This window comes from Tupaia chinensis, unplaced genomic scaffold (assembly GCF_000334495.1).
Source record: "Tupaia chinensis unplaced genomic scaffold, TupChi_1.0 Scaffold000096_1, whole genome shotgun sequence".
NCBI classification, from domain to species: domain Eukaryota; kingdom Metazoa; phylum Chordata; class Mammalia; order Scandentia; family Tupaiidae; genus Tupaia; species Tupaia belangeri.
The window spans coordinates 5,172,816-5,185,948 of NW_006159558.1; the positions used below are offsets into that span (position 1 = coordinate 5,172,816).

The following is a 13,133-nucleotide window of genomic DNA, read 5'->3' on the forward strand; positions in this document are numbered from 1 at the left end:
GGAATCATAAAACTTACTGCTCAAAACTCAACTTTTGATTTCCACTTTGCCCCTAGCCCCCAATAAATACTGTGATCACAGACTTTGAAACCTAGAAGGGGCATTCCAACCATCCTACAGTTGCTTAAGCTTAAAACCCAGAAAACTCTCCTGGTTATTTTATATTTCTCTCACTCAAATTCTAAATGTAAACCCTAATGATTTGATTTCAAAATATATCTTAAAGTTGTGCACTCTTGCCCAAACTATTCTTATCTCTAGTTTGCACTACTGCTGTGGCTTCTAACAGACACCTTAGCATGTCTTCTTCCTCCAATCCATCCTCTACCAACAGCCAGAAGGATCCTTTAAGAATGTTAACCAGTTTATGCCACTACCTAGTAAAGCCTCCAGTGATCCCCTACTCAGCATGAATTAAAATCTCAAGTCCTTGACACACTTGCAAAGACCCACATATGGTCTGGCTCCTACCTCCCTCTCCAACTCCCCTCTCTCACCAACTGTCTTACTTGCCTTAATGTTTCTCTAGCAAGCCAGTCTGGCTCCTGACTCATAACCTTTGGAGTTCCTGCTCCCTTTGCTAAGAGCAGTTTTCATTAGGTATCACAGAGCTGTGACCTGTGATTCACGTCTTCAGAGCAGCTCTCCTGGCTGGTTTCTCCAACATGTCTCTCTTCCTTCTCCATTGTGCTTCTCCACCACATTATCTTGTTATATCTGCTCACGAACATTACAAACTTGCGAGTTTATGGTTTGCCTTCCAACATTAGAATTTAAGTACAAAAAGACCAGGGACCTTTAGTCTCGAGGATAACTGCATTTTCCATGCCTGAAACAATCCCCAGCACACAACAGATAGGGAAAACTCAGAGAATGTGAATTTGGAATTCTTTTTTCTTTTTCAGTCTTATCTATTTAATTTTATTTATTATTATTATTATTTCTACTTTGTAATAGGGCACATGTGCTCACTAGAGAGAGAGAGAAAATGAGAAAGCAAGCCACCAGGTCCAGAACTCAAACCTCGTTGGTCATGTGGAAGTCCAGTGCCTCAACTACCATGCACTTACTGGTTCCTGAATTTGGAATTCTTTTTTCTTTTTCAGTCTTATCTATTTAATTTTATTTATTATTATTATTATTTCTACTTTGTAATAGGGCACATGTGCTCACTAGAGAGAGAGAGAAAATGAGAAAGCAAGCCACCAGGTCCAGAACTCAAACCTCGTTGGTCATGTGGAAGTCCAGTGCCTCAACTACCATGCACTTACTGGTTCCTGAATTTGGAATTCTTTTGTCTTTTCTTCTTTCTTTCTTTCTTTCTTTCTCTCTCTCTCTCTCTCTCTCTCTCTTTCTTTTTTTCTGAGAGAGAAAGAAAGAAAAAAAAAAGAAGTACTCTTCACAGGTATTACCATTTCACAATCCTTTCTGCCCCAGCTTCCAAGTCAGCTAGAACCACAGCATGTGCCACACCACCCTGCCTGTTGGGAATGGGTTGAGATCTGAACCTGAGTCTCCCATGAGACCTCAGGCATCTTCCAGCAGTGCCCTCCCACTTGCATCATGGTGGCTGGGCTTAAATTCTGAATTCTAATAGAAAGGAGGACTAGGTCATTCCATAAAAGTATAATCTTGTATTAATGGGAGAATGGATGTAAAAATACCATTTACTTTGAGAAGTGTATGGCTGGGTTCGTGTACATATTATTATTTCACATTCTCTTTTTATTTCATTCGGAGTATAATCGTGTCATCCTTCTTTCACACTTTTGAAGGCATCAGTCTTTGGAAAAGCATTCACATCCAATAGCAAACACATACTAAATTGTCCTTAATATCTAAATTAATGAAAGAAAACTTCTAGAGAAGTCTTGGAACCAAATTTCCTGAAATGCTGAGAATACTCAGCCAACTCTGAAAGGAAAACCCCAAAAATGACACCTTTGAGAGCACGTGTGCAATTAAAAAAACTCTAAAACTCACAAGTTGTAATTTTCGTTCTGGTGCAGGCATATATGGCGGTACCTCAAGCCAGGAAGCACTCCACTAATGCCACAGGAGGGCTCTGTCTCCATGACTTTGCACAGAGAGACACTCTATTAAATATTCCAGATCAACAGTTTTACTATTTGGATTTGCCCCATGATGCTTAGTCCAAAATGGCTGCCCCCCCCCCCCCATTAAAAGCTACAGTGGCCCATCTGTGGTTATGCTTGCAAGAAAGGAAGTATGAAAGTACTCACAGAAGACTTGACACTTTGATTTTGGAGTAGGGACATATTTTCTTCTGAATGTGAAAAATATCAGAAAAATGGATAATGAAACTAGATTTGGGAATTCTTTTTATTGAATTTATTGGACTCATATCAAATGACATAGAACGTGAATCTTCATATATTCTCTTTGCCTATTACACATGCTTGCCAGCATCAAAATATTTCATCACTTGTAAAGAGTAAGTAGTCTCCAGGAATACTGAAGCACTGAGGTATTCAACTTCTGAGTTTCGGGGGGGGGGGGTTTCTGGGATTTTAAACAAAGATTGGCTGTAATAATCTATTAATAGAGTGTTATCACTGCTTCCCAGGTGTCTTCAACAAGACAGGTGAGCTTACTCATCATAGACATTACCTATGGGTTTTGCTCAAGTTTCCCACACAGTGGAAGCTTCTAGAAAGTTTGATTTTACCATCTGACATTTCTATTGTAATAATGTAAATAGAATTTGTATACATTTAGTAGCTAAAAGAATTGCTGCCTGATTAATTGCTGTAATTCTATTTTATTTTTTTCCTTTAGAGCAAAATGTCTAACATTTTAAACAATAAGCAGATAATTGGCAATGCTTTTTTTGTAACCCTCTGCAATCTCCTGCCTTTGTGCTCTTTTGCAGCATCAAAACTTGGCCATGATTCCAGATAGTCTCCTCCTTCCCCTTGACCTTGGATCTGTAAGTATCGATTTGTCCTTAAACAAGGCAGACATCACACTCACAGCTCAGTCTTCATCATAAGTTTTGAAAATATGTAATTATCTTAACTATTCTAACTAAAGGACTTAACGAACAATATAACAGTCTCGATTTGAGGATTATTAAAAAAAAATTTGTGGGATCTGGACCCTGTGGAAGCTGCTCTCTGCTGAGGGCCCAGCCCGAGGAGAACCACACAGAGTGTTGATGGGTGTTGAGTACACTGTCAGAAGGAAAAACTGTGCCATTCTAATTGAAGATGATACCTCGGTAAGTAGAAATCATGCTGTGTTAACTGCTGTGACCAACTGAGTCAAATATATGAAACCCCTATATGGACATAAAAGGTAATTCTAAGTATGGTATCTTTGTTAATGAGGAAAAAATGCATCATGGCCTATCCCAAACATTGAAGATAGGAGACAGAGTTACCTTTGGAGCATTTGACAGTAAACTGCAAGTAGATTGTGAGCCGTTGGTTGCATGTTCTTCTTGTTTAGATGCCTCTGGGAAAACTGCTTAAAGTCAAGCTGTATTGCAACTTGGAGGACTCACTGTAGACAACTGGACAGTAGAATGTACTCAACTTGTCATGATATCAGTTAAAGTTACCATAAAAACAATATGTACACTCATTTGCGGATGTCCAATTGTGAAACCAGAATATTTTACTGAATTTGTCAAAGCAGTTCAGTTCAAGAAACAGTCTCCAAAAATTGAAAGTTTTTGCCCACCTGCTGATAAACTGGCTATTGAAAATAAAAGTACGGATCTGTCAGGACAACAAGAAAGAAAGCAAATTTTCAAAGGGAAAACATTTGTATTTGGAAATGCCAAGCAGCATAAGAAATTAAGTTCAGCAGCTGTTTTTGGAGGTGGGGAAACTACGTTGATAACAGATGAAAATGAGGAAGACGACAATTTCTTTTCAGCTCCTGGAATCTGTGTTGCTGATGTAAACATAACGCATTCACAGATCTTGATTCCTGACTCTCAGAAAAAATGGAGTCATTCCATCATGGATATGTTCCAAAGGCAGGGTCTTAGACCTACTCCTGAAGCAGGAATTGGATTGGCAGTTATTTTTATGACAACAGAACTTTACTGTGATCCTCAGGGTCTGTCCAGTACAGTATTAAAGACAATGACTCCAGGGCCAAGCCTTTTGCAAGACTTGTCAGTCAATGAAAAGCCACTGTCAAGTGCTTCAGTGAATACTACAATACACGTAGTTGACTCAGAATCAGAGTGAGCGGACACATGTACAGATGGGAGTGAAAGCCAAAAGAAATTAAAAACCTCCAGAATGGAACAAAAATTCAGAAAGCTTTCATAAGAAACATCTGCTATAAACGAAGTCCCCCAAACAAGCTCTAATAACAAAATGGTATTAATCATTATGGCTAAGACGAAAACCCCAAACTATCAGCTTTCACCAACAGAACTCCAAGGTGTCAATAAAAGCAGAGCTCAAGCTTCTCAGTAACCACAGACCAATTCCATCAGAAACCACTTTCAATCAGCTATGGAGAAAAGGGAAAAGGATGGAAACAAATCAAGAAATGTCTTCATCTAAATCAGCAAGAACAGAAATGTCTTGTTCTCTTTTAGAACAAACACAGGCTGCTACACCCTCACTGTGGAAAAATAAGGAGCAACATCTATCTCAGAATGAATCCACAGATGAAAACTCAGCTAACTTATTTACAGATACAGATTTAAAATGCAGTATAAAAAATTCGGCTAATAAATCACTTTCTAAAGAAAATCTAAGATCAAAAAAAAAAAGAATAAGAGAAATTGATAATTTGGTCATAGAAGATGACATAACACAAAAGCAGAGTTAGAAATTGAAGTGAACGTTCAAAAACAAAATGAAGACGTTAATATTAGGAAAAGACCAAGGATGAGTGTTGAAATAAAGGACACTTTTAGTGATGAAGAAGTACCAGGAAATAGTAAAATATCTCAAGAAAATGAAATTTAGAAGACACGTGAGCTCAAGAAAGAATCAATATGGTCAAGCAAAGAAGTATCTTAGAAATGATGAACTTTATGTTGATACTGAGATGCTTCCAAGAAAGGTATCAGTGACTGAATTTAGGCCCTTGGTGGTTGATAACTCTCCTACTAGAAAACCATCGGGCATAAATAATGATTATGGTCAACTAAAGAATTTAAAGAAATTCAAAACGGTTCCATTTACTGGAGCAGGAAAACTTCCACATATCATTAAAGCATGAGATCTAACAGCACATCAGATGCAAAAGAATACAGAACTTGAAGAGTGATGAAGACAGAAAATGGAGGTGCAAAATCAGCATGCAAAAGAAGAGTCTCCTGCTGATGACCTCTTTAGCTATAATCCCAATGTACAAAAGAAAAGATAACTGAAGATTTTACTACAGGGCATATGCGTTCACCAGAGAGACAGAAAGCGAGAAATCACCCCCCCCACCCCCACCCCCAGTGGGGATGGCCATGCTTCAATCCCTTCTCCTCCATTCTCCTCTCGGGATCTTGGGCACACACGCACATGTGCCCGGTGTGACTTGAAGCCAACGGGTCTGGGACTTGACCTACAGTCGACTACATGGGAGTCCAGCAACATAGCCATTACGCCAACTACTGGTCCCGATAACTGAAGATTTTAAAAAGAAGCCATGGGAAAACATTTATAGCAAAACATTTATTTGAAGCTAGCTGATACACATGAATATAGTACACATTTTATCTGATCTTTCACTAATGAGTACTGAGAAAAAGCAGGGACCAGCACCTACACAGCTCCATCCTCTCCACTGGGGGAGAGATATCAGAGAAAAGTATGCAACCATCACTTAATAGAGTGGGAAAACATGGCAGCCAAGAACAATGTAAGCTGCCCTTTGTTGATCAACAACAAGATATGAAAGAGGAATGTACCCAAAGTAATTACCTAATAAAATAGAAAGAAGAACAAACATGTCCTGGGGTGAGGGAAAGTTTAATCAGTGATCTTCTGGGGAGCAAGAGCTGGGGCCTGCATGTGCTAAGTAACCCGTCAGCACGGTGGTGAGTGTGCTTCTTCTGGTCTACTGTCTCTGTGGACACATCAACTCACTCAAAGTTCATAGATAACACTGACATTTAAATTTGTTGCTTTGATTCTTCAGGAATTGCAGGGAGAAAGTCTCGAGGACTCAGAGGCTTAAAGTTTAATGCTCTTTTTAAAAAATAAAGATAAAATAGTTTATTATTTATTTATTTATTTACTTATTTCCATAAGAGAGAGAGAGGCACCCCCAAGAAGAGCTTCTAGCTGTGCTCATCGCCAGCCCCAGTCAGCCCAGATCACCAGCCCATGGGCAAGTAGAGGGGGGTCACAGGATGGTCCTGGAAACCCAGGACCTTCGCCATGTGGGTCCAGTTATGTAAGTGCTGCAACACCTTTAACAACCCCAGGTGGGTTTTAGGAAAGTCATATATTGCTGAGATGCCTCACTTTGGATGCTGTCTGTCAACTCAGAGGAAGACAGCTGGGAGAAATGAGGAGTGCTGTAATCAGTGAATCAAATGTGAGCTCGTGAATGTGAGAAGATGAGGCTACTAAAAGGTGTTTGGACCGACTAAGGTGCAATGCCTATTGCTAAGACTACCCTGCGAGCTGGGACGGTGTGGGAGTTCAACACAAAGGCCCCTTGTGTGGTGGTTCACACCTGTAATCCTAGTGGCCCAAGCAGGCTGAGCCAGGAGGACTGTGAACTTGAGGCTAGGCTGGGTAGAATAGCGAGACTGTCTGAAAAAGGTCCGGCCATGGTGTCACATGCCTGTGGCCCCGCTAGGAGGCTGAGGTGAGAGGATTTCTACATGGTTAGACTTTGTCTTAAAAAAATACAGACAGGGGAAACCAGCAGTTAGCGTAATGGCTATGTCGCTGGACTCCCACATAGTTGACCGCAGTTCGCGTCCAGGACCCGGTGGCTTAAAACTCAATGCTGGGCGCGGGTGTGTGCATGCCCAAGATCCCAAGAGGAGAATGGAGGAGAAGGGATTGCGGCATGACCATCCCCCTGGGGGGTGATTTCTCGCTTTCTGTCTCTATGTCTCTCTCTGTCTGGTGAGCGCACGCGCCCTATAGCGAAAAAACCTCTCCAAAAAAAAAGTAATAATAATACAGACGGGGTCAGCAGATGCAGTAGTGGTTAGATTGCTGGACTCCCACATGGCTGACAGCAGTTCAAGTCTTGAACCTGGTGACTTGAAACTCATGCTGAGTGCGTGCACAAACATGCCCAACATCCCAGGTGGAGAATGAAGGAGAAGGGTTTGTGGTGTGGCCATCCCCTTGGGGGGTTATTTCTTACTTTCCCTCTCACTGTCACAATCTCTCTCTCTCCAATAAGCACATGTGCCTAAGGCAAAAACCTCTAAAGAAAGAAAGAAAGAAAAAAAAAAGTTTGAAATAATCTCTCCCCCCACCCCAAAGTCCAGTAGACAAAGCAGAAGATCTCTCTGTCAACCTGTTTTCTTCCAGGAAGAATGAAGCCTGTTCTACAGACCTTGAAGGCTGGCATGGCTGCCACCCAACACCCTCCCTGCCTCAGTATTGTCAATTAAAATTGGGGTACAGGATGGCAGCTGGCTGCTGTTGTTTAATGCTAGTGCATGAATTTGATGACAAGAATAGCTACTGACCACTTGTTTAGCAGGATACAGCTTGGGATGCTGGAAAGACTGTTGCTGAAGGTTGGCAAGGGATCAAGCAGGATTTCCATCAGAAAGTATTTTATGACTATGAAAATCTGCAGTGGACACATTACCAAGATTATTCCAACTGAGAAGAACCCTAGCAGGCACATGTAGGAGCTGAGTGATGTTGGACGAGTCACTTAGACAGCCCCTTTATTTGGTGAAAGTGGGAAAAGGTTGTTAGAGCTGTTACAGGAATGAAGAGGACTGAGCGGTAGTGAATGTGGTCCCGCAAAAGATGTTTCCTGCAAAGATGAGCCCAGCAACCATTTTACCTCATGTGACAACCCAGGAATTTGGTAGATGTGATTAAAGTAAGGATGCCGGCATAGGCGGATTATCCTGGATTATGCCCGATGTACTGATGAGCCCGATGTAATTACAGGAGCCCAGTGTAATTACAGGAGCCCTAAAAGGGGTTAGGAGGGATAAAGTCAGAGAGAGAGAGCGAAGATGGAACAGCAGAATCAGAGGACAAAGCAAAAAGGAGAGAGAGAGAGAGAAAGAGGAAGGGAGAGATGAATAATATCTTACCCCCCCGTTTGGAAGACACAGCCCTGCCAATATCCTGACTTTAGCCCAGTGCGACTTATTTTGGACTTGTAACATCTAGAAGATGAACAGTGTGAGATAATAAATCTACTCTATTCTTTTTTTCATCTAAAGAATTATTTTATTTTATTTAACTTTATTTATTTATTTCAATTTGACCAGAGAGAGACAGAGCAAGGAGAGAGAGAGAGAGAGAGAGAGAGAGAGAGAGAATGAGAAAGCAAGCTTCCAGGTCTAGGACTACAACTGCAGTTGACCATGTGGGAGAATACAGCACCTTAACCACTATGCCACCTGCCAGTCACTATGTATTTTATTCTTTATTAATGATAGAGTGCATGCATGGGAGAGAGAGAGAGGGAGGGAGAGAAAGACACTCTCCACACAGTCTGGTCATGCTACTATCCCCTTCCTCCAGTGCTCGGTCCACTGAATCTTGGACACTGCTCTGTGTTTGTCTTGTTTCAGGAGGACTGAACAGGGATCTGAACCATGGTTGCCATGTGGGATCAGCTTCCTCCTGAGCAGCACATTAACTCAGCCATAGAGCTGCCCCTTCATCTCGTTTTAAGCCACCAAGTTTGTGGCCATTTGTTACAATAGCCATAGGAATCTTTTTTTTTTTTTTTTTTTTTTGGTTGTTTTTTTTTATGGGGCCCGCGCCTCTTTGCTATAGGGCACGTGCGCTCACCAGAAAGACAGAGAGACAGAAAGAGAGAAATCACCTCCCCAGGGGGGATGGCCATACCGCAATCCCTTCTCCTCCTTTCTCCTCTCGGTATCTAGGGCACACACGCACATGCGCCCAGCATGAGTTTAAGCCACCAGGTCCAGGACTGAACTGTAGTCGACTACATGGGAGTCAAGTGACATAGCCATTACGCTAACTGCTGGTCCCTAGCCAAAGGAATCTGATACCACATTACATACAGAAGAATCAAACAGACCACCTGGTATATTCTAAGAACTCAGACACATTAGTCGCTTCTGATCTGTTTTATCATGAGGAAAGAACAACAACAACAAAGGACCACACAGCCTTTAGCAGCCCAATCTAGAACAACTTTGAAAACATTCTGCCTTTCTGCTCAGCAACATAAATGAGTTATGCAATGCATTTGATCATGCAACGATATGGCCTGTGATCACATCAGGGTAAAGATGGACATGTCCGCTATCTACCCAGCCATGGTCACACAAGGACGGCTCGCTTCTTCCATCGGAGTCTGCAGCGAGGAAAAGAGTTCTGCACACAAGGACAGCTGGGAAGCGGACTAGATCACCAAGGCCTGCACAGAGGCGCAGGATCCAGGTGTAATGCGGTCTCGTTTCTCATCCGACTTGCACTTTTCAGTGAGATGCATATTCTGTCATATTCAATGCATGGGATGGCTCCAGATTAAAGCAGTCTATATACAAAAATTGTAATGACTTTGAAACACAGATAATATATAATTTAAAGAGTTTATTATCTACAAAAATGCAAACCCAGATTCTACACCTACAGACGCAACATTTATTTCAACTGCCAAGGCAATTAGGAGACAGGGTTCTTGTTTTGCTCTGAATCCAGCTCTCATCAATTCCTGAGAGACTGCTATATTCTCCAGGGGAAAGCCCTCGCTGTTCCCTCAGGTCTGACAAAGAGCCATCTGTGGCCCCACACACGGCGCTCAAGAAATGGCTGTGGCTTTTATGGCAGATCGTGAAACATTTTTAAAAAGTTTATTTATTTCCTTCTTCTTCTATGAGCAAGTGAGAGAGAGATGGAGCAAAACAGAGAAAGAGACATCATCCCCACAGGGTCTTGATGCCACAGTCCACCCTCAGCTTAAGCCAGTACTGGACCAACATCCTTAGGGAAGATTCTGGACACGAGAACTTCCCATGCAGGTTAGCTTGACAGAGCTTTCATTGCACTGCTGTGCCACCATCCAGTCCCTAGAATGTGAAACTGAAGGCAAAAGTAAAAACTCATAAAGGTGAACAGCTTCAGTCTCCAGCAGCCTTGATTCTAATGCAATGCACTGCCTCTCCCACATGTGAACAGCCATGATTATTACTGTTCACACATGAAGACACATGAGGAAATCTCTGCCAATATTTATCATTCCCTGCTGCCCCCAAATCTTCTACGCATAGCCACTTCATTCAAACACGGCTTCTAATCTTTATCTTGATACTCGCTTCTATGGAAAAAAAAAAAAATCACAAAATTTGAAGGGAAAAAAGTACAAATTTGAACAATTTTGCAGAGATTTTAGAATCCCTAGACACTTAGCAGTTGATAGTGCCAACTGTTAGCTCCCTTCTGAAGTTGTAAAGGGTGGTTTCCAGGCTCTCCTGCCATTTGCATCCCTCTCCAAGGACAAAGGGCAGCAGAAGGTGACCCGTGAACAACGCCAGTCAAGATTCAAAATGGCAGTCACCAAACCTCTGGGAGGGTCACCACACTATGAGGTAACTGACAAAAAGCAGCATTAAATTGGACAGTATTTGCTCATCCTAATGACGAATGAAACAAAGTTCTTTCTGCCTGCTCAGCGCATAACCCATCTGAGTGAAGGACTTTGAAAGACTGCTGTTTGTTTTTGAAGCAAACGCTGTTAGTGGTGTGGACCAAGCAGGAAGTGACGTGTGGAACCCAAGTCCTTCTTCTGGTCTGTGGCCTTGCTGGCCTTGTCATCTCAGGGACTGCTTCCCTCTATGAGGGCCACACCGATTGCCACCGACCGATTTTTATTAGTTACCATAAATTTATCAGATTACATATTATCAGGGTTTTTTTGTTTAACCAAGATAATTTCTTCTCCCCATTCAATTATATGCTGGTCTAAAAAAGTACAAACACGTATTCTAGGGCAATACTCGCTGAAAGCCTAACAAGAAAATCACTACGTACTAGGCATTGGACCACAGAAGTGAACCTCTAATTTTTGTGACAAAATACAATTGTGATGACAAATTATATTTTATCAACATATCTAATGAAAGTTCTTTTTTATTTTTTCATTTAATGACTTCTTATTCACATTTAATTACTGTGCATCTCTATAGCACACAATGTGGTTTTTCTGGGTATGCCTGCAGTACATTCTTCATACTGTCTTTTTTCTCTTTCCTTATTTTACAAGGGATCATTAGTGTCTTTTTAAAAAATAAGTGAGGGACAGGCAGGTTACATGGTAGTTAAGGTGCTGGCCTCCTACATGACAGACTGTGGTTCAAGTCCTGGATCTGGTGGCTTGCTTTCTCACTTTCTCTCTTTCTCTCTCTCTTTTTTTGGGCAAATGAAATAATAATAATAATAATAATAATAATAATAATAATAATAATAATAAATAAAATAATTATTAAAAAGCAAAGGAAGTGAATGCACACCCTTCTACTATCTCCCCTGGCATTGCCATAAAGTTTAGAACATCAGACAGAGCTACATGAGGTCAATGTGTGGCCCATCTAAACACTTGGGCCCTCAGTGACAAGGTGATAGGATTTTGGTAGCTTAGGGTTCTCAGAGACATAGGAAGTACAGATAAAGACAAAGTTTTGTCAAAGCCGTCACTGTAAATATTAGGTTATAGAATCTGTCTACTAGAATTCCAGCTCTCTGTAACCTTGGGGCTGGTTGAGGTACAGTCTGGACGTGATGGAAAAGAAAGCTAACTGTGTCTGTCAAGGCTCGCCCGGTGCAGTTCCCACTGAACTCTGTAGCATGGAGTACAAAACCATGAACAGTGGTGCCTGTGGAAACTGGAATTTTCTAGAATCCAAATGTAAAGCATTACCAAGCACGGGTATATGAAAATAAACTGCACAACAGCCTCAAATTAACAACTGTCTATGCCGCTTCATTTTTAAATCCAGCATTGTATATACACAGAGACCAAGGAATTTTAATCCATCAAATACTGAATACCTTGTTATATAGGTCATAACACAAAATGCTACCATGAAAAATGGACCACGAGGTTTGATAATAACACTGGAGAGAGAGCAATGTTTACGGTCATACCCCAGTACCAGGGACCAGACCTGATACGAACCTGGTGCTCAGTAAATATTTGTTGAAGAAGTGAATGACCATCTCTGTTTTCAAATAGAAATTCAATCATTATTTACCCACACACAAACAAAAACCAGTGCCAAATTTAAAGATACTCTTTTGCTCCAGCCACCGTTCTGTTGGAATTTCAAAGAAAGGACTAATTCAATACAATTTAACAAACAATAATCAAGCATCTGCCACTTGCCAAATCCTGCTAACAGCATGGGTGTTGTGATGAACCCTTGAGGTGAAGGGTTCAGCGTTCTTGGACAGCCCTGCTAAGTATCACCCTCACAGACAACGACTTGCAAAGCTGCTCCATGGATATCCCGCCATCACCTGAAGTTAAGCATGCCAAATGCAGGACCCCTCCCTGGTTTTCTGACTAAGCATATCTGCTTTGCCTGATCTCTGCCACCCCGATGACACCACGGACTTTGCTCCCCTTCTCCTACTTGTCTTCATTGCTGATCTTTTGCAGTGCTTCCTCAGTCTGGTTCCCTAATGTGCATCTCTATGCCTCACCACAAGGAGCACCCTAGAGCAGACTCTGAAAATTGCAACAATTGGCTCCTTACTACACCTACCTCTGATTGCCCCCTCAGAAATGATCTCAGCCATTTCGTCCCAGGAGGCAACAGGTACTAGGGCAGCAAGTGAGAGGGAGGGTTCCTTCTTCCGCTGGGGCAAACTCTTGCACTCACACCACCAATAGCCAGTGTCTTAATGTTGTGTGATTATTTGAATTTCCCCTGTCATGTGTTGACGTAGCTGCCTGCATGTGTGTGACCTCGGGTCACTGGGTCTGAAGGCTGTACTGGGCAATGCCCT

General features: G+C 41.8%; 1 protein-coding gene and 1 pseudogene across 1 annotated transcript in view; one reads left to right on the plus strand and one right to left on the minus strand.

Moving 5' to 3' along the window:
- The window catches only part of ADCY2 (adenylate cyclase 2), a 393,152-nt gene that overhangs the window by 176,090 nt on the left and 203,929 nt on the right, over positions 1 to 13,133 (minus strand). The gene's annotated exons all lie outside the window — the stretch shown is intronic.
- On the plus strand, positions 3,291 to 5,361 carry LOC102495793 (nibrin pseudogene; annotated as a pseudogene).